The sequence below is a fragment of the Anomaloglossus baeobatrachus genome, chromosome 4 (assembly GCF_048569485.1).
Source record: "Anomaloglossus baeobatrachus isolate aAnoBae1 chromosome 4, aAnoBae1.hap1, whole genome shotgun sequence".
In the NCBI taxonomy this organism is placed as follows: Eukaryota; Metazoa; Chordata; class Amphibia; order Anura; family Aromobatidae; genus Anomaloglossus; species Anomaloglossus baeobatrachus.
The window spans coordinates 280364535-280388337 of record NC_134356.1 but is presented as its reverse complement, the minus strand read 5'-3'; the positions used below and the strand labels follow the sequence as shown (position 1 = coordinate 280388337).

At 46.8% G+C, this 23803-nt stretch overlaps 1 protein-coding gene across 3 annotated transcripts in view; it reads right to left on the bottom strand.

Moving 5' to 3' along the window:
• The window catches only part of RAB3IP (RAB3A interacting protein), a 131602-nt gene extending 109649 nt beyond the window's left edge, over positions 1–21953 (bottom strand). Inside the window, exon 1 of one of the 3 annotated variants that reach the window (XM_075344882.1) lies at positions 21870–21953. The gene's annotated coding sequence lies outside the window, so the exon portion shown is untranslated. The other 2 variants (XM_075344880.1, XM_075344881.1) reach the window with 2 other exon arrangements.
• Positions 21954–23803: the final 1850 nt, after the last annotated feature.

Below are 23803 nucleotides of genomic sequence, written 5' to 3'. Positions count from 1 at the left end.
CCTGGCGCACGTTTTGCGCCATTTTCTAAAACCCATAGCATTCTCATTTTTCGGAATCTATGGCTCAGTGACTGCTTATTTTTTGCATCTCGAGCTGACGTTTCTAATGGTACCATTTTTGCGCAGATGCTACGTTTTGATCACCTGTTATTGCATTTTGCGGCAACCAAAAAACGTAATTTTGGCGTTTGGAATTTTTTTGCCGCTACGCTGTTTACTGATCAGATTAATTGATTATATATTTTGATAGATCAGGCATTTCTGAACGCGGCGATACCAAATGTGTATATTTTATATTTTTTTAGCCCTTTAATTTTCAATGGGGTGAAAGGGGGGGTGATTTGAACTTTTAGGTTTTTTTATTTTAATTTTTTAACATTTTTTAAAAAAAAAAAAAAATGTATTTTACTAGTCCCCCTAGGGGGCTATAGTGATCAGCAATCTGATCCCTCTGCCATATCTGCAGATCACAGCTACAGAGCTGAGAACTGCAGATTTGGTGCTTTACTTTCAATGCTAGCTGTATTCCGGCATTGAGAGGAAGTGACTCATGTTAGCTACAGGCATCATCACATGACCCTATGCTACCATGGCAACAACCGGAAGTCACGTGATCATGTCACGTGACTTCCGATGGGGGCAGGGTAAGTCACAGTCATGGCGGCGCGCATATACATCTCACTGCCAGATTTTGGCAGAGAGATGTAAGGGGTTAATGGCCGCGGGTGGAAGCGATTTCACCCGCGACTAGCAGGCACACATGTCAGCTGTTGAAAACAGCTGATATGTGCGCGGATCGCCGCTGCCTGCCCACGGCAGGGGGCGGGGATTAACATCACACGATCCCAGTACGTCATGGGTCGTTAAGGGGTTAAAGCTTGAGGAGAACATTGTGTACATGTATTTAAAGAGGTATTACCATCTCCAAGATCCTAACCTAACACGTAGGTGGAATAATAGTATTAGCAAATTCCTCCAATTAGAAATGTAGTATAGCTCTTCCGATTCGCTATGTCTCTTCATGTGCAGGGCATTGCAGGACCTTACGTATATATGGTTACGACCACACATATAGTCCGTTAGTTGCTCGTGGTCATAACCATGGATACCTTTGGTCTTGCAATACCCTGCACATAAAGAGACAGGGAATCAGAAAAATTACTTCTAATGGGAGTAATTGCTAATATTATAATTATTACACCTACTTCATAGTGGGATAGGGTCTTGGAGATTGGACTACCCCTTTAAATACATGTAATATTTATTAATTTATATAGCGCTATTAATTCCACAGTGCTTTACATACATTGGCAACACTGTCCCCATTGGGGCTCACAATCTAGAGTCCCTATCAGTATGTCTTTGTAGTGTGGGAGGAAACCGGAGGACCCAGAGGAAACCCACACATACATGGGGAGAACGTACAAACTCCTTGCAGATTTTGTCCTTTGTGGGATTTGAACCAAGGACCCCAGCGCTGCAAGACTGCAGTGCTAACCACTGAGCCACCGTGCCGCCCATGTACACATTATGGTCTCCTCAGGCTTTGATTCATGGATACCTAAGATCTTGCAATGCCCTGAACATGAGGTTAGGCTACTTTCACACATCCGGTTTGAGCACTGCGGCTCAATCCGGCTGTGAAAACTATGCAACGGATGCGGCGAAAACACCGCATCCGTTGCATAAGTTTTTACATGCGGCCCGTCCGTTTTTTTCCGGTTGCGGCATGCTACTGAGCATGCGCAGTGGAAAAAACCGCATGCGGCGACCGGATGCGTTTTTTGCCGCATCCGGCCTCCATAGGTATGCATTGAAAAATGCGCCGCAGCGGCCGGATGCGGCGTTTTTTGCCGGAGCAAAAAACGTTGCAGGGAGCGTTCGATCCGGCCGCGGCATCGGCTAAATCTGCCGCATGCGGCAAAAACCGGACCGAACGCAAGCCCCTGCGGCACAATACGGCACTAATGCAAGTCTATGCAAAAAAAAAACGCAACCGGCGTTACAAAAGCCGGTTGCGGTTTTTCTGCAGAACGCCATATTGTGCCGCAGAGCAAAAATCCGGATGTGTGAAAGTAGCCTTAGTGACATAGTGAACCAGAAGAGCTATACTACATTTATAATTGGAGGTATTTGCTAATATTATTATTACATCTATTACATATTCGGTTAGCATCTCCTTTCTAATTGGAGGCATTTGCTAATCTTATTACATATTAGGTTAGGATCTCCTTTCTAATTGGAGGCATTTGCTAATATTATTATTACATATTAGGTTAGGATCTCCTTTCTAATTGGAGGCATTTGCTAATATTATTACATATTAGGTTAGGATCTCCTTTCTAATTGGAGGCATTTGCTAATATTATTACTACATCTATTACATATTAGGTTAGGATCTTGGAGATGGGAATACCCCTTTAATCACCAATGAAATGAATAAGTTTCAAAAGGACCAAAAAACTCTTCCTAGCACGAGACACGCTATTAATTTTACTTATATTAGAGCCATCTAATTCATTTTGCTCTCCCAAAAATGTTATGTCAGTCTGCCCTTTACTCGCAGCTTCAATAGACAATTTGTACACAGTTTTTGTATGTGTATCTACAGTAATCTGGCCATGTAATGCCATTTCCGAAAAGATTTACTAAACTTGTTCTGCCTCTTTACTTAGTAAGGGCCACTCAGGTAGTGGAGAACAGTAAACAAATACTATTTGCATGACGGAGTCCACATTACAGGCACCTTTTCTGAAAAAGTTGATGCTAATAGTATATTAGTGATTGGCAGTCCAGCTCTTTTTGGTGATCCAGCTCCCTTCGCTCAACAAAGCGACAATGCTTTGGATCCTAAATGGATCCCTATTGACAGGGAACCTGTCAGGTGCAATATGCATACTGAACCACGAGCAGTTCTGGGTGCATATTGCTAATCAATGCCTAACCCTTCCTATAACATCCCAAGAGGGCGGTTAGTTGGGAGATATCACACCCTTGGGACTAGTCCCCGCGCTCGTTAGCAAAAGATAAAGGTTCTTTAGAAACACTTTCTATAGATCTCTTTATCTATGCTAGTGTATACAGGGACGGTTAGGCCGGGATTAGCAATATACACCCAGAACTGCTCGTGGTCCTGTGTGCACATTGGACCTGACAGGTTCCCTTTAATGCTCGGAACCCCTCCACCCATGGCTGAAACCCCACCCACTTGTAGGCAACTAGTTAAATTGATGAGCGGGCAGCATTTGGTTCAGATTTCTTCTTTCTAACGCCCAGTGAGAGCCATTAAGAGAATTAGTGTCCCTCACAGTGGTGCTAGCTCCTGTCATTCACAGCAGGGAGCTGGCTCTTAGGTTAGACCGTATCTGAACGCCACATCAGTATGATATAGTAACACTCCAAAAAGCTTGAAACTGTCGTATATTAGGCTGCTTTCACAATTTTGTCTTTTCCCAACAGTCACAATCCGTCTTTTCCCAACAGTCACAATCCGTCTTTTCCCAACAGTCACAATCCGTCTTTTCCCAACAGTCACAATCCGTCTTTTCCCAACAGTCACAATCCGTCTTTTCCCAACAGTCACAATCCGTCTTTTCCCAACAGTCACAATCCGTCTTTTCCCAACAGTCACAATCCGTCTTTTCCCAACAGTCACAATCCGTCTTTTCCCAACAGTCACAATCCGTCTTTTCCCAACAGTCACAATCCGTCTTTTCCCAACAGTCACAATCCGTCTTTTCCCAACAGTCACAATCCGTCTTTTCCCAACAGTCACAATCCGTCTTTTCCCAACAGTCACAATCCATCATTTTGAGAAAAAACTGAATCCTACAAAATAATTTGCAGGATTCAGTTTGTTCCCCTAGACTTGTATTAACAAAGAATTGAGACAGATGGCCCTGCGTTGCATCCGTCAAGCGATGGATCAGTTGTGGAACGACTGATATCCCCCCCCTTTCCCGGGATGGATTCCTATAGATTTTTCACTGCCAAATAACATTTGCAGGCTAAAAAAAAAAAAAAAAAATACAATGGATCATTGCACAGGATCCATCACATCAGTTTTAACACTATCTGCAACAGATCAGTCGCATCAGTCACAAAACAGATTGTGACTGATGGAAAAAGACGGAAGTGTGAAAGCCTCAAAAGTTTTTGCAGGTAAAATTTGTAATTGTTTAGAGAAAAGTCACGGAAGTCAGATTTGTTGTGGAAATTCCCACAGCACATTCACAGAGAATCAGGAGTTCATTTCAGCAGCAGCTTTTAAAAGCTGGTCCTGTAACATAGGCTATAGCTAGAAGGCCAAATGCATGGTGTTTCTGCAATTCCACTGCAACATTGTGGTTCCCAAATCTGTTGGACTTTATGTCGATGGCTCCAAGTTGCAGGAGACACACTTGACAGACTTCAATGCAAGTCACAAGTGACATGATTTGCCTGCAACTTGGCTGATTTACAGCAAAATCAGAGCTTTAAAATAAGACACTACCAAAAGTCAGACAAGCTGCACAAGCGTTTTTGGTGGTGTGATACATCACTGCATAGAACTCAGACTAAGGCTATGTGCGCACAGTGCGTTTTTGCGAGTTTTTCTGGTGCGTTTTTTGGCCTCAAAACTGCAGGACTTTGCTTCCCCAGCAAAGTCTATGAGTTTTCATTTTTGCTGTCCGCACACATCTGTTTTTTGTTACCTGCGTTTTTGAGTTAAAAAAAAAAAAATGGACATGTCAGTTCTTTCCTGCGTTTTTCTGCGTTTTCCCCCCATGCAATGCATTGGAAAAACGCAGCAAAACGCAGAGATCAAAAACGCAGCAAATCGCGGCAAAAACGCATGGGTTTTTTCGACGCAGGTGCGTTTTTAGCGGCCAAAAACGCACAAAAACGCAGCATCAAAAAGACGCAGTGTGCGAACCTAGCCTAAGTGAAAAAACATTGTTTTAATCTATTGAGATCTACGGTACATCTTCTTACATTACCATTGTTCAGCTGCTTCTGTGACAACCTCCCTGACCCTACTTCTGGCCTCTGTCCCTCCAGCGGCCATGCACAGGCAGCGCTCGATACTAGTAGACAATATTGCTATGCATCAGGGCCGGCTCCAAGTTTTTGTGGGCCCTGGGCGAAAGAGTCTCAGTGGGCCCCATCCACACATAGACATGCACAGATACATACACATACAGGCATACGTACACATACATATTTAAAGAGAAATTCACAAAAACACATATAAATAGACATAAATCTAGACAGTCATATACACTGACATACATAGATACACATCATACATGCACACACACATTATTTTTATATATTTATCCTGTATATATATTTCCAATATTGGGAAGCCGGCAACAGCCTCACTCACCTCCCGGCTTGTCTAACAGACATGGCCGCACATAGAGCACACTTACACTGCTGTATATACATCACAAGAGAGGCTGGGGACAAACACATTACTGGGGGAATATATATTACTGAAGAAAGGGGTATACAGCAATGGGGGGCATACAGCTCTAGAGGAGGGCAGTGACTGAGGTGGGGGGACAAACAGCTGTGAGGTGGGGGGGTGACATGCAGCTCTGGGGGTATACAGCTCTGGGGTAAGGGGGGGGGGGGGGGGGGGACATTAAGCACCTGGGTGGAGGGAACATACAGCTCTGAGGGGGTAAACAGCACCTGGGTGGAGGGGACATACAACTCTGGGGGTATGGTAGTTTGCAGCCCCCATATTGTGTTATGAAGGCCCCATTGTCCTCCATATAGTATGTAGCCCCCATATTCACTATGCAGCCCCCATATAGCATTAGGCACCTTCATGTAGTATATAGCCCACTTATAGCACAATGCAGACGCAGATAGCAATAGGCACCCTCATGTAGTATACAGCCCCTAAATACCACAGTGCAGAGCCAGATAGCATTAAGCACCCTCATGTAGTGCAGAGCCCCTATATAGTACATTGCAGTCAGATAGCATTAGGCACCCTCATGTAGTATACAGCACCTATATAGCACAGTGCAGAGCCAGATAGCATTAGGCACCTTCATATAGTACACAGCACCTATATAGCACAGTGCAGAGCCAGATAGCATTAGGTATCCTCATGTAGTACACAGACCTATATAGTACAGTGCAGACCCAGACAGCACAGTGCAGAGCCAGATAGCATTAGCCACCCTCATGTAGCATACAGCTTGTATATAGCACAGCCTGTATATAGCACAGTGCAGAGCCAGATAGCAATAGGCACCCTCATGTAGCATACAGTTTGTATATAGGCTATATACAAGCTGTATGCTACATGAGGGTGCCTATTGCTATCTGGCTCTGCACTGTGCTATATACAGGCTGTGCTATATAACATAGCACAGCCTGTATACAGCACAGTGCAGAGCCAGATAGCAGTAGGCACCCTCATGTAGAATACAGTGATTAATACTCAGTGGCGTAACTAGAGTTTGATGGGCCCTGGTGCAAAATTTGGACCGGGGCCCCCCTCCACGTACACCGAGACTTAGGGTACGGAATAATGACACTGACACTTGGGGTACAGGATAATGACGCTGACACTTGGCTCTTACCCTCAGCACCCAGGTTTCCCATGATCTGAAATCCCTCTATCAGTACCCTGCTTTCCCATGTTCTGATATCCATCTTGTCCTCAGCACCCAGCTTCCCCATGCTCTGCTATACATCTTTCCCTCAGCACCCAGCTTTCCCATATCAGAGCATGGGAAAGCTGGGTGCTGAGAGATTTACAGCAGAGCATGGGAAAGCTGGGTGCTGAGGGAAAGAGCCTTTCCCTCAGGACAAAACATTTCCATCCCATACTTGTATCTTTGTCCCCCCTTGTATATAGATCTCCAAATACTATAAATGGCCCCCACATAGCCTTCCGTATAATATAAAGGGTCCCACATAACCCTTGATATATTAGAATGCACCCCCATAGTTCATTATTACAATGCATTTCCCCAAAGTTCTCCATGTATTATAATTGACCCCATAGTTCTCCATATATTATACTGCACCACATAGGCCTCCATATATTATACTGCACCACATAGGCCTCCATATATTATACTGCACCACATAGGCCTCCATATATTATACTGCACCACATAGGCCTCCATATATTATACTGCACCACATAGGCCTCCATATATTATACTGCACCACATAGGCCTCCATATATTATACTGCACCACATAGGCCTCCATATATTATACTGCACCACATAGGCCTCCATATATTATACTGCACCACATAGGCCTCCATATATTATACTGCACCACATAGGCCTCCATATATTATACTGCACCACATAGGCCTCCATATATTATACTGCACCACATAGGCCTCCATATATTATACTGCACCACATAGGCCTCCATATATTATACTGCACCACATAGGCCTCCATATATTATACTGCACCACATAGGCCTCCATATATTATACTGCACCACATAGGCCTCCATATATTATACTGCACCACATAGGCCTCCAGTTTTATAACGCACACCCATAGTCCATATATAAGGTAGCCTCCATATATTATAATGTAGCCCCCATAGTCCTATATGTATTATAATGTAGCGCCATAAATCATATTGTATTATGCAGCCCCATACTCCTCCATGTATAATGCACCTCTAGTCCATGTATAAGGTGTCCTTCATGTTTATTATGTAGTCCCATAGACCTCCATGTATCATGCAGCCAGCACCCCCAGGCCTCCATGTGTCATGCAGCCAGCAAAATAAAAAAACAAGTACCTCTTCTCCTTCCAACCCCTGCGACCGCGATAGTTACTCCCCTGCCCCCATATCTCACACACCCTGCTCCCCATACAGCCTGCACCCCCCAGATCACACACACTACACCCCCATATCTCACACACCCTGCTCCCCATACAGCCTGCACCCCCCAGATCACACACACTACACCCCCATATCTCACACACCCTGCCCACATATCTCACCTTGCCTGTACCCCAACTTACCCCTCTCAAACACTCTGCACTCCTTCACATCCTTCTGTCACAGTCTGCAGCCCTAATATGCCCCTCACCCTGCAGTCCCCTTCCCCCTCATGTCCCCTCTTTTCTTTTTACCAGTCATCATGTGTCCAAATCTCCTTCAGGATTCAGTATCTCTTGCTTTCTGCCCGGCATCCTGTGTCTCCTCCCACACAGTCACATGGGCGTGACATCATCGCAGGTCCTGCAGGATGGCTTATTCCGTCTTCTGTGCAGGTCAGGAGCTCTCCTGCAGCTCAGAAACGGCTGGTGGCCTCTCCAGGTCAGGGGCCCCTCTACTGACACTGGGCTCCCCTGACTCACAGGCCGGCCCCCTGACTGTCGCATTGTCGGCTACTACACAGCGGCACTACACATAGGGGCCCGGCAGCCGGCTCTGCAGAGCGGCTGCCAGGCCCCTATGTGTACTAGTGCTGCTGTGTAGTGGCCGGCCTGTGAGTCAGGGGAGCCCAGTGTCAGTAGAGGAGCGGCTCACTTCTCGTTCCCCCGCTGATCCAGTCTCCTCGGCGCGTCGTCCATTGCTGTCGCTCGCTCTGACCTCTCAGCAGGCGCGCAGTGATGACGTCACCGTAGTCCTCTGTAGAGCTGTCAGAACGCCGACAGTCACAGCGGGGAGAATGATGAGAGAGAGCGCGCCGCTCACTCTCTCATCATTGCTCTCAATTGTATCGGCACCTGTGATGCCGATGCAATTGAAAGCGCGATCCTCGGCGGGGGGCGGTGACAGCACTGCCACCGGACCCCCTGAGTAGTGGTGTGCCACTCCTGGCACCACGAGTGGGCCCCCCCGGCAGCTCAGGGCCCCGGCATTTGACCGGGTTTGCCGGGTGCTGGCGCCGGCCCTGCTATGCATACACAACACCTGGCTTTGTGTATCAGGATAACACAATAGAATTTCAGATTTGCAGCAGAGGTGAATTTCCACAGCACGGGGATGAGACTTCTTAAAACTTCATCCAATTGCCTAACACATTTCTGTCACATGTGCCCTTCCTTTTCATGCAAAGTGGATAACTATAATTTACTGCCACATGTATGCTTCAGCATGGAAACTAACTTAGGCTGGACTCAGACGAGCGACGGCATCGGATGAGATATGCTAATGACCCCCGGCTGAGGCTCTGCTGCGAGCATGAGCCGATTGTCATGCGACTGTGACCCGATCTTGCAATTGGGTCACAGCTGTGAACCTGAGGACGGGCGCTGCGGAAGAGAGGTAGGGGTTAATCCCCCATCTCCTCCATTGTCAGCCTGTGCTTATATTGCACTGCACTGGGATAACATCCGAGTGCAGTCCGATGAATCTCTCGCACCCATTCACTTGAATGGGTGTGAGGGATATGGCTCTAGCAGAAAGTCGCAGCATTCTGCGATTTTTCTCGCATACAGAATCTGGAGGAGAAAAGCTGACTAACTGCTCTCCCTCATTGACTAACATTGGTCCGAGTGCAATGCGAGATTTTCACACATTGCACTCGTCCGATTTCAACGCTCGTGTGAGCGAATCCTTACAGAGCAGATTTTTTTTTTTTTTTTTTTTTAGTTGAATGGGGCACTGCTGCAACACCATGCAAATCCGTTATGCAAAGAATGGTGTGCACCTGTAAAAGCCAGCCTAAAGCCAGGTTCAGACAGTCGTATTTCTTCATGATCAGTATGAGCACTGCAATACAGAGACTGTCTGCAAATCTCCAAACCCAAACTTGCAGCCTCACATGCCTCTAAGGGTCTGTGCGCACTGGGAAATTTGCTTAAGAAAAATCCGCACCCGTGGCAAAAACCACGGTAAGGCTATGTGCGCACGTTGCGTACAGTTCACTGCAAAAATTTCTGCAGCGATCTGAAGAGCACATGTGCGCTTTAAATCGCTGCAGAAATGTCCGTAGTGAAGCCGATTCCATGCGCTCTGCCTGCAGCTCCTCCCATAGACAGAGCAGGAGCTGCCGGCAAAGCGCACGGAAGAAGTGACATGTCACTTCTTTTTGCGCAGCGCTTCGGCAGTAGCCGAAGCGCTGCGCTCTAAAACGCCACGTGCGCACGGCCCCTGCACAATCTCCATAGACTGTGCAGGGGACGCAGGACGCATGCAGTTACGCTGCGCTACAAAGTGCAGCGTAACTGCATGTATTTACGCAACGTGTGCACATAGCCTAAACACGCACCCGGAAACCGCATGCAGTTTTACCGCGGTTTGTTGCGGTTTTTCCACAGGTTGGTCCCTGCGATTTTTTACCATCATCTATGGCAAAAACACAGGTACCTGTGGAAGAGAAGTGACATGCTACTTTTTTGCTGCAACAAAACCTATAGGAAAAAAAAAAAAAAAACACCGCAGTCTGCACACAGCATTTTGGATTTCCCATAGATTTTGCTGGGGAAGGCCTGCAGAAAGGTTATGAACAAAAACCACACCTTTTCTGCAGCAAAAACCGCAGCAAATCCATGGGAAAAACGCAGCGTGCGCACAGTTTAAATTTAAATTTGGGTCGGGACATCTGCATTAAGGCTGGGTACTGTGAGCCATACACAGGCCGTGACATATACCACTTGAAAAACCAGCCTAAAACCCAATATAAACTTGAAGAGGCTGCAGCGCTCATACAAGTGAGATAGTGTGACACCGCTGGACTATCAGATCATCACAGGGTATTGCACAATCCACCTCCCACTTGGTTATGGGTCCCTAACCAAATGGTGTTACCTACATCAGCTAATCAAATCCTAGATACACCCTGCATCACACCCACCAAACACACCAGTGGATGGCTTGAGTGGAATAGAGTCGCCCACTTGGGGGGCGTTAGGGAGGGGAGGTGAAGAGTGTAGTCAGTAGAGTGGTAGTCAGTAGAAGTAGTAGTAGAGTGTTGGAGAGTAGCCCTCGAGCTGCGAGGAGCTCTGAGGAGGTCAGGAGCGGGGACTCCCATAAGGAGACTGTCTAGGTCGTAGACGGTGGTCTGGGCCTAGAGGAGCTGGACCCCCGGTCGCAGGAGATCGTGGCAAGGGGCTAGTGTCTGTCAAGCAGGACAGCCGGCGGCCTTGCACCATCACCGGGTTGGGGCCAAGGCACAACGGGGTACATGGACCCTGGTCGGAGAGTAGCTGCATGCAACCCGATAATTTACCCATGGAGAACAGAGCCTTCAAAATTCATTCCCAACCGCTCCAAAACCGGGGCACTAGCGCAACGAGGGGGATAGGACTTTCCATTCAAAACGGTCCAGAAAATCCCAAGCGTGAGCCCTGAGAGCAAGCTCCCACACAGCCACAGCGGCATGCGGGACCCGGTAAGTTTCACACTAACCACCAGAGAAGTAAACTTAGTGCCAGGAGGCAGGTCACGGATCACCAGGCAGCACCATTGGTGACGGGACCCGAACTAGCTCCCCTCAGCGGCAGCGGTGTCCAGAGATTTGGTTTACTCGGTTGTCGGTGTCTGCTTAATGGACTGAGTACAAGAGTGATCCCTGCATCCCACGGCCTTATTTCCCACACACCTAGTCCCGGGGCGTTCCCTCCTACCCGTGGAGGGTTCTAACACCTTGCTGCCCTGTTCCATCATCCCCGGGTACTCCCAACTGCAGCGGTGGTACTTCTAATTACCACACACCACGGGTGGCGTCACAAACTTTATAATACCTTGTAATTGGATCCTCCAACAGTGACAGCGATTAACCTCAGTGACAGCTCAGCCGATCGCGCTACTCACCTCAGTTGCTGCTTGGAGGTGACCGGAGCGGCGGTGTCTTCTGCAGCTCCTGTTACCTTCATGCTGGAAGAGACGCTGGAGGTCCGTGGATTCCGCCGGATATGGAGGGCTTTTTGGGGCTTATTAAATTGATAATGAGTGAATGTGTTTGTGTTTTTTATTTCTAATAAAGGATTTTTCGGGTGTGTGTGTTTATTTACTGTAACTTACAGATTAATCATGGAGGGTGTCTCAGACGCCTGACATGAATAATCTAGGATTTAGTGGCAGCTATGGGCTGCCATTAACTCCTTATTACCCCGATTTGCCAACGCACCAGGGCAAATCTGGAAGAGCCGGGTACAGTCCCAGAACTGTCGCATATAATGTATGCGGCAAGTCTGGGCGGCTGCTGGCTGATATTGTTAGGCTGGGGGGCTCCCCATAACATGGAGCTCCCCATCCTGAGAATACCAGCCTTCAGCCATATGGCTTTATCTGGCTGGTATTAAAATTGGGGGGGACCGCACGCCATTTTTTTTTATTTATTTATTTCACTGCACAGTATAGACACGCCCACCGGCTGCTGTGATTGGGTGCAGTGAGACACGTCACTCAGCGTGGGGGCATGTCTCACTGCAACCAATCATAGGCACCTGTGGGCGGGGAAAGCAGGAAATACGAGATTGTTTAATGAGTGGCCGGCTTTTTCAAAATAGTAAAAGCCGCCGGAGCAGTGTGAACGCCGTGCAGCGCCGGTGATCGGTGAGTATGAGAGGGGGCTGCTAACTTCAGTCACTCGGGGGATTAGTGGTCACCGGTGAGTCCTTCACTGGTGACCGCTAATCAGGACGCGGCACAGACAGAGCCGCAGCATGACAATGAGGTCGGGTTAAGTTCACCCGAGTTCATTCTGATTGTGCGGCTCTGTCTGTGTCTGCTGTCATCTGCCTTTCAGCTCTGCTACATGGTTGTCTGTGTCTGCTGTCAGCGGCCATGTAGCAGCGCTGAATGGCAGATGACATAGTAAAAAATACGCATTACACACGCTAGTAAAATCATTAATTTATTCAGAAATAGCATCGCACTTGCGTTGCACTCGCACCTAACGTGAACTAAAATCAGCCGAGTTTTTTTCAGCCCAGTCGGACCGATTTTACTCGCATAGATGTGTTTCCACCCTAACTCAGAGCCGAGCCAGCTTAGGCTAAGTTCGCACTTGCGTTGTTTTGCAGAAGTCACAATCAGTGGCAATGGATGCGTTACAGATAGGGGCACAACTGATGTGACTGATGCTGCAAAAAAAAAAAAAAAAAAAAAAAAAAAAAAAAAAAAAAAAGTGTTGTTTTTTTTAACTGTTTTACCGGCGGCCGGCTTGTGAGCGATCAGGTGATCACCACAGCGGCTGGCTTTTGTGAATGATCAGCTGATTGCCCGGCGGCTGGCTTTTGTGAACTATGAACCGGGCGATACGCTGATCGTTCCAGCCGCTGGAACTGCATTTACAGTAGATCATGGTTTTTTACTGTACGCATGCTCACAGTAAAAACCGAATCCGCCGCACACAAAAACGTTACATTCAGCATTGCTCCTGCCTGATGGTCAGTCAGTAAACGACTGATCCGTCACGCGGCGGATGCAACACAAGGCCATCAGTCACAATCTATTGCTAATAGAAGAAGTCTATGGGGAAAAAAACGGATTCCTGCAAAATATTTTGCAGGATACCGTAATTCCTTAAGGCGACGGATTGTGACTGATGCAAAACGGAACTGTGAACTTAGCCTTATACAACACAGTCTCTTACACTTGAGTCACAGCACAGCTGACTGAAGAGCAGCGCTCTGCAGACAAGAAGCTAAAGGGACTATTAGGCTATGTGCACACTTTGCTTTTTTTCCATGCATTTCCGCAGCGTTTTGAACTGCAGCGTTTTAATGCCAAAATGCTTCATTTTGATGTTCAAGCAAAGTCAATGAGAAATAGGGATTTCTTGTGCGCACAATGCTGTTAAAAACGCTGCGTTTCAGTTGCAGAAAATTTGTCAAAATCTCTGCATTTGAAGAAGCAACATGTCAATTGTTTTTGCCATTTTGGCAGCGTTTTGCTAACATTGAAGTCAATGAGAATTATCAAAACGCATCCTAAATCAAAATCCTAGTGTTTTACATGCTTTTTGATGCAGAAAACATGCGTTTTTGACTTTATAATAAGGGCATGATATGTCCCTTTATACACACAAATTAAATTACTGAAAATCCATAATTTAATGTTATTTTATACAGTGCCTACAAGTAGTATTCAACCCCCTGCAGATTTAGCAGGTTTGATAAGATGCAAATAAGTTAGAGCCTGCAAACTTCAAACAAGAGCAGGATTTATTAACAGATGCATAAATCTTACAAACCAACAAGTTATGTTGCTCAGTTCAATTTTGATACATTTTCAACATAAAAGTGTGGGTCAATTATTATTCAACCCCTAGGTTTAATATTTTGTGGAATAACCCTTGTTTGCAATTACAGCTAATAATCATCTTTTATAAGACCTGATCAGGCCGGCACAGGTCTCTGGAGTTATCTTGGCCCACTCCTCCATACAGATCTTCTCCAAGTTATCTAGGTTCTTTGGGTGTCTCATGTGGACTTTAATCTTGAGCTCCTTCCACAAGTTTTCAATTGGGATAAGGTCAGGAGACTGACTAGGCCACTGCAACACCTTGATTTTTTCCCTCTTGAACCAGGCCTTGGTTTTCTTGGCTGTGTGCTTTGGGTCGTTGTCTTGTTGGAAGATGAAATGACGACCCATCTTAAGATCCTTGATGGAGGAGCGGAGGTTCTTTGCCAAAATCTCCAGGTAGGCCGTGCTATCCATCTTCCCATGGATGCGGACCAGATGGCCAGGCCCCTTGGCTGAGAAACAGCCCCACAGCATGATGCTGCCACCACCATGCTTGACTGTAGGGATGGTATTCTTGGGGTCGTATGCAGTGCCATCCAGTCTCCAAACGTCACCTGTGTGGTTGGCACCAAAGATCTCGATCTTGGTCTCATCAGAACAGAGAAGCTTGAACCAGTCTGTCTGAGTCCTCCAAGTGATCATGAGCAAACTGTAGACGAGCCTTGACATAACGCTTTGAAAGTAAAGGTACCTTACGGGCTCGTCTGGAACAGAGACCATTGCGGTGGAGTACGTTACTTATGGTATTGACTGAACCCAATGTCCCCACTGCCATGAGATCTTCCCGGAGCTCCTTCCTTGTTGTCCTTGGGTTAGCCTTGACTCTTCGGACAAGCCTGGCCTCGGCACGGGTGGAAACTTTCAAAGGCTGTCCAGGCCGTGGAAGGCTAACAGTAGTTCCATAAGCCTTCCACTTCCAGATGATTCTCCCAACAGTGGAGACAGGTAGGCCCAACTCCTTGGAAAGGGTTTTGTACCCCTTGCCAGCCTTGTGACCCTCCACGATCTTGTCTCTGATGGCCTTGGAATGCTCCTTAGTCTTTCCCATGTTGACCAAGTATGAGTGCTGTTCACAAGTTTGGGGAGGGTCTTAATTAGTCAGAAAAGGCTGGAAAAAGAGATAATTAATCCAAACATGTGAAGCTCATTGTTCTTTGTGCCTGAAATACTTCTTAATACTTTAGGGGAACCAAACAGAATTCTGGTGGATTGAGGGGTTGAATAATAAATGACCCTCTGAATAAACTTTTCACAATTTAAAAAAAACAAAACATTCTTTTTTGCTGCAGTGCATTTCACACTTCCAGGCTGATCTACAGTCCAAATGTCACAATGCCAAGTTAATTCCGAATGTGTAAACCTGCTAAATCTGCAGGGGGTTGAATACTACTTGTAGGCACTGTACATAAACAGTTATAATTCTAAGAAAATTACGGTAGTTATTTTGTGTATGATTTTAATGATTTGTTATTTTTTTCCTTTTTTTTTCCATAGTGTTTGTATGTTTAAACTTTATTCAGCAGTGTATTTGTATTCAAAAGGCATCTGACTTCAAGCAAGGAAAAAGCATGTAAATCGTGGTAAAAACGCGGTCAAAACGCAAGCGTATTTTTAGCGTTTTTGTGGTCAAAACCAAATTTGACAAAGAATTTCTGCCAGAGGATGCGCTTATAACTGCAATAAACTCAACGCAAAGTGCGCACACAACCTCAGGCTATGCGCGCACGTGTGCTACAAAGCGCAGCGTAACTGCATGTAATTATGCAACGTGCGCACACAGCCTTAGAGCAACCAAAGTCAGTTTTTCTGCTATTGTGCATAATTTCTCTCAACTATGTTTTATATAGTGAATGGCCAAAATTTTAAAAGTTCAAAGAAAAACCTTCCCTTATTAGGACATGTTCACACGGGGTTTATTTTAGCACGGTTTTTACCTTGGTTTATGCAAATCCATGCTAATAAACCTCTACCTTCACAGTTCCAGCAAAGCCTATGAGATTCCTGAAAACAAACACCGGCAGTTTGTTCCCTGTTTTGTCAACCACCTTGGTTTTTGCTCAGTTTTTGAAAGAATGAGCATGTCAATTCCTTTTACCGTTTTTGATGTTCACCCATACAAATCAATGAGGAAGTGCAAAATCGCAGCAAAACAGCAGTAAAAGATGAGGATTTGTTGCAGAAAAAAAACCTGAGCAAAAACACCCCGTGTTAACATAGCCTTAGCTTAGATCATTTAAGTTACATCACTCTGCATTAAGCCAAGCAGCGTTTATTGGTTGCTAAAGAATAGTGAACTCTGCTGGTGTCTATATCATTATAGGCAAGCAATGCTGAGATCAGTTCACATGACCAGACGCCTCTGTAATAAATATTTTACACTTTTCACATATGCTCTTTAACTGTAGGTTACATTTCAGAATGAGCCATTGTGTGTGCACAATTAATAACCCCATTTCTGGCCACTATATTACCTGAATACGGCATTTTCACCAGTTTTCCCCTCTGCAGGCTTCATCTCTATTTGTAATTGAAGCTGATCTGCTGGGAGGACACTCGCTGCTATGTTGACTCCCAGCAGAGACATTAGGCTATGTCCACGCGTCTGTGTTCTGACTTGACTACTAAACTGCAGCATTTTGACAAGTGTAAAAACTACGTTTAAAAAAAAAAAAAAAAAAAAATGCAGTAAAGACGCATGCATTTTTGTCACATTTTAAACAGTGCGTTTGAGAAGTCAATTGGTGGAACATGCAACCAAAACGCAATGAAGAAGTGACATGCTGCTTTTTTAGGCAACGATTTTGACAAATATTTGCCAAACAAAACACTGCCTAAAACAAAAAAAAAAAAAAAAAAAACATGCAGATGGAAATTCTGATTTCTCAGACAGGCTCCATTTTGGTCCAGGTAACATCATACCGCCATAATGCACATGCATGCTAGACACCATGGTGCAGCTGCAGAGCTTAAATCACGCTGCATCAGTGTATCTGTTGAATTTACAACCTCTTAGGCTATGTGTCCACGGTAGAATGTACCTGCGGATTTTTCTGCATGAAAATCCGCGACTTTCGCGGCAAATCCGCACCTTTTTTTTGCTGCGGATTTACCGCGAATTTTGATGCGGATTTTTTTTTTTTCCCCATTCTATACCCTAAGGCTATGTGTCTACGGTAGAATGTACCTGCGGATTTTCCTGCATGAAAATCCGCGACTTTCGCGGCAATTCCGCACCTTATTTTTGCCGCGGATTACCGCGAATTTGCCGCGGATTTTGATGCAGATTTTTTTTTCCATTCTATACCCAAAATCCGCACCAAAATCCGCAATAATAATTGACATGCTGCAGATTTTTCCGGATCAAAATCCGCGGCAAATCCGCCACGGAAAAATCCGCAGCATGGGCACAGCATTTCCAAAATGCCATTGAAATGGCTTGGAAGTGCCGCTGCTGCAGATTTTCGGAAAATCCGCGGCAAAATCCGCGCAAAATCCACAGCGTGGGCACATAGCCTTAGGCTATGTGCACATGCTGACATTTTTGCACATCTCCAAAACGCCATGTTTTTGGCTGCAAAAAACTCATGCATTGCATGGGTGGAAAAACACAGGAAAACGCATTAAAGATTGATACCACCATTTTTTTTCCAGCTCAAAAACGCAGCCAAACAAAACTTCACTGTGCGGACAACAAAAAAGAAATCTCAGACTTCGCTGGGGAAGCAAAGTCATGCAGTTTTGAGCCCAAAAACGCGGTAAAAAACGTGCAGCATGTGCACATAGCCTTACACTGGCATTAGACATGATACGATACTCACATGTCTGATATTATGCTGTCACTCTGCAATATTTTTTGACACTATATTGCCATAGTATATTTGCGTGTGTCCCATAATAACATGTATTTATACTACAATGACTTGGTAAGGCTACTTTCACACATCAGGTTTTTCCATCAGGCACAATCTGGAAAAAAAACGGGTAAAACGGATCCGGTACCGCATCAGTTTTATCCCCATAGATTTGCATTGTTACCGGATTGTGCCTGATGGCTTTGCGTTGCATCCATTTTTTTCCGGATGCGGCAAAATTAATGCGGCGGCCGGATGTAACGTTTCATGTAACGTTTTTTGGCCCCTTAAAAAAACCTCATCGCGCCGGATCCGGCGTGTTTTACAATGGAAGCCTATGGACGCCGGCGTAATGCGGCAAAAAACGGATGTGGCTGCCGGATCCGTTTTTGTAAACAGAGCATGCTTCAATGTTTTGAAAAACGGACAAAACAAATCCGTTTTTTTACGCATCCAGCATAACGGATCTGTTAAACGGATAAGGTTTTTACATTTTTTGCCGGATCCGTTGGATCAGGAAAAAAAAAAAAAAAGGATTGTGCCTGAATGCAGAAAACTGATGTGTGAAAGTAGCCTAATTCCAATAATCTGTGTATAAGGCTATGTGTCCACGGTAGAATGTACCTGCGGATTTTTCTGCCTGAAAATCCGCGACTTTCGCGGCAAATCCGCACCCGCGGATTTTTTTTTTCCCCCATTCAAAACCAAAAATCCGCACCAAATCTGCACCAAACAATTGACATGCTGCAGATTTTTCCGGATCAAAATCCGCGGCAAATCCGCAGCGGAAAAATCCGCAGCATGGACACAGCATTTCCAAAATGCCATTGAAATGGCTTGGAAGTGCCGCTGCTGCAGATTTTCGGGAAATCCGCGGCAAAATCCGCGCAAAATCCGCAGCGTGGGCACATAGCCTTACACTCATCTTTCTGGACCCAATTTACACATTGTTTGTACCTGTATTTCTATATATTGTCCTTATGTTATGCCCTTTTTTCTGTAATTTGCCGGCTGTTGGCAGTCATTTTTAATTAAAAAAAATTATTGTTCATGACCTCATCAGGTTTTTTGTTTAGAATGTGTTCTAATTTTTAGTGCCCATAATTAGGACAGATCACAGAATAAAAATGTTGTGGATACTTCTGTAAAGGAACAAATTGACCATCTGGGATTCTGCCATGGTTGTGTGTGATCTGAGCTTTTATTGCTTTTGGGCATTTCTGTTTTGCTACAAGTGTCGGCACTGCAACAAACAATGACTGAAAAGCTAACATGTCTGAGCAGAACTTGCACAGATTCGTGGCATATTCCGCTTTTATCACAGGCACTCAGATAATGTAAAACGAATGGCTTGCACAGCTGAGTGGCCAGGAGCGACAGTGTGCAAAATACATAACTGCACTCTTAAATTTTCAACATTAGTTGGGATGCAAACTATGGGATCCCCCCAATCAGAATGTAATGGCAAATTCTAGGACAGGTCTCCACTTTACAAAATGGGGAAAATGTCGTGGACGCACCAACTAACTAGAGAAGATAATTTAGTCATACAGAATAGGAAATTAAAGGCCATCAATGAGACCATGGCACACTAAACAGCATTCTAGACAACTCAAGGTGCCCACAGACATAATCGGGGCTCACAAGAGAACAAGGAGCAGAAAGTCTAACCTGCTTGGAAGAAATAGGATTCACATCTCCTTGTGCCAGACAGTGCATAACGAGGATCCCTCTGGAGCCTGGGTACTGTTATATAACTCAGAAATGGTGACAAACATGAAGTCGCCACCTTTACGGTATGTCCTAAACCCAAGACATGCAATAACCACCTCAACGGTATGTCGTGAGCCCTGAGACGAGCAGTAACCACCTTTCCATAATGTCCGAAACATGTAGTAACCAACAGCAAGGTACTCAGTAACCATCTCTACAGTATGCCCTAAACCCGAGACACACAATAATCACCTTAATGATAGGCCGTGAACCCTGAAACAAGCAGTAACCACCTCAACGGTATGCCCTGAACCTGAGACACCCACCCTCCCCCCTACTGTAGGTATGCCCTCCATAGACACCCACCCTCCCCCCTACTGTAGGTATGCCCTCCATAGACACCCACCCTCCCCCCTACTGTAGGTATGCCCTCCATAGACACCCACCCTCCCCCCTACTGTAGGTATGCCCTCCAGAGACACCCACCCTCCCCCCTACTGTAGGTATGCCCTCCTGAGACACCCACCCACCCTCCTACCTACTGTAGGTATGCCCTCCTGAGACACCCACCCACCCTCCTACCTACTGTAGGTATGCCCTCCTGAGACACCCACCCTCCCCCTGCTGTAGGTATGCCCTCCTGAGACACCCACCCTCCCCCTGCTGTAGGTATGCCCTCCTGAGACACCCACCCTCCCCCTGCTGTAGGTATGCCCTCCTGAGACACCCACCCTCCCCCTGCTGTAGGTATGCCCTCCTGAGACACCCACCCTCCCCCTGCTGTAGGTATGCCCTCCTGAGACACCCACCCTCCCCCTGCTGTAGGTATGCCCTCCTGAGACACCCACCCTCCCCCTGCTGTAGGTATGCCCTCCTGAGACACCCACCCTCCCCCTGCTGTAGGTATGCCCTCCTGAGACATCCACCCTCCCCCTGCTGTAGGTATGCCCTCCTGAGACACCCACCCACCCTCCCCCCTACTGTAGGTATGCCCTCCTGAGACACCCACCCACCCTCCCCCCTACTGTAGGTATGCCCTCCTGAGACACCCACCCCCCTACTGTAGGTATGCCCTCCTGAGACACCCACCCACCCTCCCCCCTACTGTAGGTATGCCCTCCTGAGACACCCACCCACCCTCCTACCTACTGTAGGTATGCCCTCCTGAGACACCCACCCACCCTCCTACCTACTGTAGGTATGCCCTCCTGAGACACCCACCCACCCTCTTCCTGCTGTAGGTATGCCCTCCTGAGACACCCACCCTCCCCCTGCTGTAGGTATGCCCTCCTGAGACACCCACCCTCTTCCTGCTGTAGCTATGCCCTCCTGAGACACCCACCCACCCTCTTCCTGCTGTAGGTATGCCCTCCTGAGACACCCACCCTCCCCCTGCTGTAGGTATGCCCTCCTGAGACACCCACCCTCTTCCTGCTGTAGGTATGCCCTCCTGAGACACCCACCCTCTTCCTGCTGTAGCTATGCCTTCCTGAGACATACTTCATGACAATCCACAACTCCCATGTCCTGGGAGTGACTACAGTTGTAGGTGAACACTACGTACAGGAGGCCCTGCTGACATAATGGACTTGTGTCAGGTAATGTCACATACGAGCTCTTCCAGTGCGGGGCAATATCTGCAGGGCACCACACGCCCTCTATGTAACCCCTCTCCCAGCAGGGCAGGCACTGCTATGTAAACATGGAAGCTCCAGCGCCCTCACACAGAATGCACATACCTCTTACAAGAAGCGTCACACGGACGAGGACGCCATGTGCCACCCCGAAACGGCGCTGTGCAGCCCCACTTACCAATTATTAGCACATGAGTATAGCTAGCCCGTGCCCGCGCTGCGCGTTCACCAACAAAGACGGGCAGGTGCACAATGAGAATCCAGGGACATAACCACACGGACTGAAACCGCCCATGTGACGTCAGCAAGGTCCTGCCGCCAATCAGAACCCTAGAAGTAGCTGCACCTGCGTCCGAAGAGGGGAATGTTACCAATCAGCTCGCTAGGGATTGTGTGCGTGACGTCAGAGCGTGCGAGCCGTCCACGGCGTAAGGGATGATAGGGGACCCTTGTATAGTGAATGTTTCTTGGGCATAGTTTACCTCAGGCATGCGGCTGTAGATATTGATGGAGGAAGCTTTCTCCAGGCTGAGGCGGTGATACGATCCCACTGAAGTGCATTGGGAGCCTGTCCTGTTGGCTCTATCTTTTTGCCATAAATTGGCCAGTTTGTGTCTGTAAGATTAGTGGTGTCCGGACAGCGAGGTATAGTGCAGGGGCCGAACCTGTGACTCGGGCGGCATATGAGGCTCGTGGCTGTCTGCCAGCTCTGAGAATTAGCACCTGGCCCAGCACACAGCTATGAAGAGCGGGTGTACAGACTGAATGGATGCCGGTATACTGGGGACTGCCAGCAGGAGGCGCTGCATGGTGGGAGCGCTAGATGGGGAACACTGAATGGTGTATTGGGGGCCCCTGCACATTGGTACACTGCCTTGCTGTGATTTCTGTGGGAAAGCTTTGGCAGTTAGAGAAGGCTCCCGCTAGCACCCCATGCCATCCACCCCCACCAACAGGAGGTGCCGATGGTAGTTGGGCTGGTTTCACATCAGCGTTTTTTTGCTGGTCGGCAAAAAAACGCAAAACGCATCTTACAGGATCCGTTATCTGCTCAATGCAATGTCAATGGACTTGCGGCAACATGCGTTCGCATGCGTTTGCATGCAGTAGTGTCAGGATCCGGTGAGTTGCAGTTTTTTACCTTTAACAAAAACTGGAACTCACTGGATCCTGTACATTGCGGCAGTAGCTGCAATGTATTTCAATGGGCGCCGGATCCGGTTTTCTCAGTTGCGGTTGTATGCTGCAGGAAGGATCCTGTTTGCTGTACAGAACATGGCCTGAATATCACTCTTACTCACTCTCTCACACACACTCACTCTCACACTCACTCACACCGCACGCATCATCACCCCACAAACACCGGCACTACCGCACGCCTCATCACCGCACAAACATCGGCACTACAGCCCCCATCATCACCGCACAAACATCAGCACTACAGCTCCCATTATCACCGCACACGCAGGCATTACCTCAGTGACGTCCCCACTGACAGCACAACTCACTTCAGTTGCTGCGTGGAGCTGATAGAGAGCGATCGTGTTCTACTGCCGCTCCTGTCAGCTTCATGTAGCAGAGCTGATAGCGTCGTGGGACCTCTGTGGATTGTCAGACCTGGAGGGGTATTTGGGGGGTTTTAATAAAATGGTGAAAGAGGGTGTTTTTTTGTCTTTTATTCCAAATAAAGGATTTTTTCGGGTGTATGTGTTTATTTACTTTCACTTACAAGTTAATCATTGCGGGTTTCTCATAGACGCCTGCCATGATTAACCCCTTATTACCCCGATTGCCACCGCAGCAGGGCAAATCGGGATGAGCTGGGTAGAGTCCCGGGACTGTCGCATCTAATATATGCGGCAATTACGGGCGGCTGCTGGCTGATATTTTTAGGCTAGGGGGCCCCCCATGACGTGGAGCTCTCCATCCTGAGAATACCAGCCTTCAGCTGTGTGGCTTTATCTTGTAAATGTACTCTGGCACACTCCAAGAAAATTATGAAAAAGTCCAATATGGTGCTCAAAAAAACGTATTTTTATTTTTTTATATTTTTACTCAGGGTTCATATATTGTCCGACGTTTCAACCCGTCAAGGGTTTTCTTCAGGGACTATGGCAAGAGAAAAATTGAATTTTTAAATGAGCACCCAGTCGCATCAGGTGAGTATGGTTTTTGTAGTATCCAAGTGGTGCTGTGTCTACACGTATCGGATATCAGGACATCAATTTGTGTATAAATGATAATGGGGAAAGGGCCACGGTCGTTCTTGTAGGTGAAGCTAGGATATACCTGGGGTCCGAGGCCACGTGATGCACCAAGATAGAGCCTACATAGGTCAATGTTGATCATACATGAACATGTAAAATGGTCCTAAATGATTCCACAGGAGTCATAGGGAGTGGCTCACTAATAGGTA